Below are 5445 nucleotides of genomic sequence, written 5' to 3'. Positions count from 1 at the left end.
CGCTTGCAAACTCATCAGATTCTGGTCAAGCTGCTGATGATAGGGTCGTAGTCGCCGAACAGGGCGGAGCCAAATGCCTCATTAGCGCGTAGCGCGCCGCGTCTCGACTTTCCGCACGATGCCCTTTGACGCCGGCTCGGCATTCTTCCTCTCTCGCTCCGGCGAATCCGCGTTCAGGGAAGATGAATGTGATTTCTCATTGCAGGTGACTTCACACGGATAAGTCATTCTCGAGGACGCTGATTAAGCGAATCCCTTAGCTCTCCCGGATTCTCCTGAAAATCCTCGAAACTCCAGCCGAGAATCGCGGGCAGATTGCAGCGAGAGATTCCAGAGTTCTGACAAATTCTGGTCCTACCGAGCGTCTTCCACCGAATCAGGACTCTATTCATCTAATTTCCCGCAGTGGCTGAGAGTCGACGATCCGACGCCGATCAAGGAGCCATCACGAAGCATGAAGAGAAGAGCCAAGGAAAACGGGTTCCAGGACCCTTAAACGTATGCTCGGCTCCCAAAACGACGAGGAGCCTCGCAATTCACATCGGAGCCGCTCCGCCGGGAAATATTCTTGTGGGCTCATCTTCGAGGCTCTATAATTTTTGGAGCAGCCACTCGGTGCGATCAAACTCGCGAATCCATGAGCTAGGGTCGAATTAGGAAGGAATAATGTAAATGAGGATTTTTCAGCTCCCTTGAGAGGAGAGTCTGCGGCCGTCGCTGCTCTCGGTTCGACAGAAAGAGCAGAAGGTCTCAAGGTCGGCCGTTGAGCTCGAAGACATCAGAGCTCAATATCGAATCGATTGCTCGAGTCTCTTCGAGAGACAATTTTGCTTATAAAAGATTTTCAACGTCACTACGGGCTCGACTCGGTCTCCGTCTCCTTCTGCGGCTTCTGTTCCGTTCCCTGACGCTTCTTCGTCTAGCCCTCACTCGTCCTTGGTCGCTTCCGACTCCTGTCGAGCCACTTCTCGCACCTTGACACCTCCTCCTCCTGCTCTGTCTCCTTCTCTGCCTCCTTTTCCGTCTCCTTCTCCTGTGATTTGTATTTGGCTCCATTGATCGCTGAATTTCCTGCTCCTGGAGCCTGTTGGCGCTCGCGAGTGCTTCATTCGAGCTCCCGCCTAGAGCAATGCTCAGCCTGTGGAGCGGACCGAAATTCGAGGATCATAGGCGTGCGATAGCGGAGGAACGGGGCTTTTTCTCGTCAGGTGAAAAGATAATGATCATCGATGCAACTCACGCCGGCGTACTCCGCACCCGTCTTGCCCGTCGACGAGCTATTCTCCCTCTACCACTGGACCTTCGCCGGCTTCTGTGGGCGCCGTTCACATTTCTGCCTCTTCCCCTCCTCCTATTTCTATCTCTGCTCCTCCTCGTTCTCCTCCTGGTTGCGAATCTGTTACTGTTCCTCCTCCCATTCCGTCTGCTGGGAGCTCGCCTCCGGTTCAGCGAGCCGCCATCGAAATCTGGAAGTTCTGCTCTTCGGAGGGCCTCGAAAGTAAGCGGGTATCTCGTGTCGCCCGCCGCGTTTGGACGGATGGCCATGACTTGATAGGAATCAGTCCTCTCGTCGTCGCCGATATAGCCAGATTCTCTGACAGGCCTCGGTGCCGGTGCTCCCCGGTCGCGTCTTGGTATCGGGATAAGGGGAAATTCTCTGTGATCCGAAGAGCCCCCATCGTCCATTGATGGCCAATCCAAACGAACTCTCCCCGATTCACGTCTGGATTTCGATTATCGAATCAAGTTTGAGATCGACGGTCTCAGAACTTGGGTATTCTCCAGATACTATAATTTTCTGAAAGCCATCGGAATCGTTGTTTGTCGAATGCGACTCCCGAGTAGTTGATCGAGTCGATCTCTGAGAGTTCACGATTCTCTCTCCGACAAAACCCCTTGACGTTGAATCTTCGGATTTCCTAGTAGAAGAGTAGATTTCCTCCGTAGTCTCGCCGTCGCTTCCGCTGATTTCATGATCGATATTGTCAGGGGAAGGATGCGGCAAACGTCATGGGAGACTTTTTTCTTCATCAAGCGTCAATCTCTCGGGACATAGATTCTTTTCCTGCCAGGCGTAAGCATACCCTTGCCACGCCAGTAGGGAGCAAGAGCAGGTTTTCTCCGGATTTCTGGAGAAACTTCGCAGCGAGCTCAGTTGAGGTTGCATTGGCACACTCGGAGAACCTCACATTGTTCCTGATACAACGAAATCGTATTCGATGAGGAGCTCTTGGAGCTTCAACTGATTACCGTGAGCGGCACAACCGGTACGCGGAATACTCGGGAAATCCGGATTCTAAGAGTGACCTGAGGATTGAATCGAGCCTTGGATTCCAGCGGCGGGCCATCGATTCTCGCTACTCTCGAATAACTCGTTCCTCGCTCCTCCTAAATCGTTCGTTCCTCGCTGGGGGTTCTCATCTCCCACCCTGTCCCGCTGGAACTGCTAGGATTTCTGAAACGTCTGGGCGGTCACGGTGATTCGATGTTCCATAACGTACCCGATGCTGGGATACCACTGGCACTGCATCGTGAGATCAGCGGAGAACTTTGATTCTGACGGTCCCTCGGTTTCCTCCAGTCGCCGCGCTTCAGAAGGCGTGGAACTCCCATCGTTCGAAGGATGGCAAGGGGGCGTGTCAACTGCACAATTAGGATGCTCGGGTGAATCCTTTTCGGGGCACAAGCGCACGATCTCGATCCTGGTCAACGGTGTGAGATTCCCCCTCCGAGAACCTCGATTTCGGCCGCATGAGATCTAATGAGAGGAGTCACTCATTCAAAGCTCCAATCAGACTGGCGCAATCCATACAATGGAGAAAACTTCATCGAAGAGCATCGACTCTATTATGGCCTTGGAGTCGGGGCAACAGCCCGCACGCTCCAAAGCGAAGTAGCTCAGCCTCCGGTGAACGCACAGCTTTCGGAATAGAGGAGACACACGGGCTATCTCTAATGAACAGGCAAAGGGGTAGGGATTAGGGATGGAAATATCCGAGAGCAGAAAATTCAGTTTTCTCGCAACAAGTGTTGGGCCCTCTGTGTGCGCATTTAGAATGTTTTTTTGATTGATCAAATATCGTACGCCAGTATGGGCGGCCGGCCTCGATTCTCTTGCTGGTACTTCGGGGTAATGTACCTATCCAGGATTCGACAGGAAGATCTTCAAGAAGATGACAGCGAGATTTCCTTCTCGAATGTTTTCTCCGATTAGCTCGGTATACAAAAATGAATGGTAGGAGGATACGTCGATACAAGACAGCCGGACGGCGTCTCCATCGTACACGGTGGGGGGAGCGTCTCCAAATCGAAGGTTCCTCGCCTGCACAGTCTTCCTTTGCGGAAGAGGCGCCTCGGGGAGGAGAGAGTCGACTAGCACAGGAGATCGGAAATTCCTTCAAGAACATTTGATTGATTCACGTATTAGAGTTAACCATTCACTACTTCCCTGCCCCGGTTCGAGAACTCCGCACGTGCGGATTTCGTGACGGTGATACATGGCGATTTTCGTCGCAAGTAGCGAGTTCCCAGTTCCCAGTCGATCGGAATCGTCGTCGGCGAGGATAAACGGACAAAAGCCAATAGGCTCGGGAGCACTTTCTGTGTTTTTGGGACGACGAAAGTATCTCGGAAAGCGCCACCGGAGATGGAATCCGAATTTTGGATATCTCGCGCCTTTTGCTTGAGTGTGCTCCTAAAACTGATTGCCGAGCTCGCTCGACTTAGACTACGCGGACGGGGACCGACGGATTTCGTGCGACTCAAATTGCTTGGATACGCTGTGCTCGTTGGAGCGGTTTACTGGTGCTCTCATGTGCCGGCGGGTTCGCATTCCGAGGGCGTCATCCGGGGTGGTGCCAACAAGGGGCAGGAACCACATGTCCAGAGAAAGAATCCGACTTTTCACTATCGGAGACCGGACGGAAGTCTTCTCCGTCTCAGCTACGACCAGCTACGAGAGGAATGTGGCCGAGGAACGGTGTTCACGGTCAACATGAGTCAGGTTGTGAGCAACATGACGCTGGAAGAAATCGATAACGTGTTGCAAGAGTGGTACGGCCACATCTTCCTCTGGGAGTGGCCACCGATCCAGCTGACGGTGTCATTAGTAAGGCAACTGCCGGTGGTACTTCAAAGAATCGAGGACGAGAGGATACCTGTAAGGGCGGACGGCTCACTTGACATCAAAAAATCAGGAGATGCCCACTACAGGATCGCGACCGGGGAGGGGAAGTCACTTGAAATCTTGGCCTCCAAGATTGGAATTTGGCAATTAGCTGCACGACTCAGAGCTATTGGCGTGAGGATGTTCGCCTTCGAGATGGAAGTGAATTTCTCGTGGAGGGAACTTGACGCTTTCCTCTCCGGTGTTCTTGAAGAGCGAGACTTCCGTATGATTCTGATGGGTACCTGGAAGAAGATTCATAGAAAGCACTTGGACGAGATCTATGAACATGATTCCCGGCGCCAGATCGAGTTTGAAGAAAATTGGGTATCCGTTGACGAGCAAGTTCTGGACTTCTTGCGACAAAAAATTGACCCACCCGGAGATCGAGGACCAAAACCAATTCAGGATATAGCCGAACGACTCCGCCCGTACTACAGCTGTGTGAATGGTGTGCCTTTCTATGAAACCAATGTCGATGGACTATGCTTAGTGACGTCGCGAATGAAGAGAATCGAAGAGCAGAGGTGAGTTTTCGTTTGGTCACTTACAGGGGAGCTGGTTCCATTCCTGCTCATTTTCTCCAACGTGTGTATCGGAACGGAGTCCTTTCATTATATTTATTTCACTCATCACTTCGTGTTATAAGTCATACTAATACCACGACCCTACTCTACAGTTGTAGTTCTAGGTGTGATCCTTGGTAGGTGGCCATCGCGGGATCGCCTGCAACCGGTCGCCTCCTCCATGAGTTGTCCCACCGCCGTGAGTAGTGATCTCGTGGCTGGTCCCGGTCCGCCGAGGGATTCGAAGGCCAGGGGCGCGTCGAAGTAATTGACGCTGACCTCGCTGTACTTCTGAAGTTTGAGAGTCTCCGCTCTGGCGTTTGCAAAGCCCGACGATAGGCTTCCGGCGTCGACATAGTAATCGGCTAGTGTCGACAACCGTTCCGTCCCACACGAGGGCTTTTCCTCCTTCGAAGGGCACGAGCGTCATGCCATCGCGTCTCGCCATCGTTGCGGCATCCCTGCTCATTGATTCGCGAACAGATTTCTCGGATTTCCCCGCGAGATCATCCTGCGAGCTATGCTCTGTCGAGCGAGATCAGGAGTGCGCTTTGAAGCTTTCCGCGCAATCACGGGACCTGAGCTATGCCGGAGGTCGGGGACGGACGGCATCCAATGGGCTGATCCCCCTGACGGCTCTAAGTTTCTCCGAATGCCATCGGAGCAACCCAGATTCGGAAAAACTTAGCTCAAGCAGCTAGCTAAGTTCCGCAT

The sequence above is a fragment of the Galendromus occidentalis genome, unplaced genomic scaffold (assembly GCF_000255335.2).
Source record: "Galendromus occidentalis unplaced genomic scaffold, Mocc_1.1 scf7180000077468, whole genome shotgun sequence".
NCBI classification, from domain to species: Eukaryota; Metazoa; Arthropoda; class Arachnida; order Mesostigmata; family Phytoseiidae; genus Galendromus; species Galendromus occidentalis.
The sequence above is the reverse complement of the archived record's forward strand: the minus strand, read 5'-3'. Positions refer to the sequence as shown.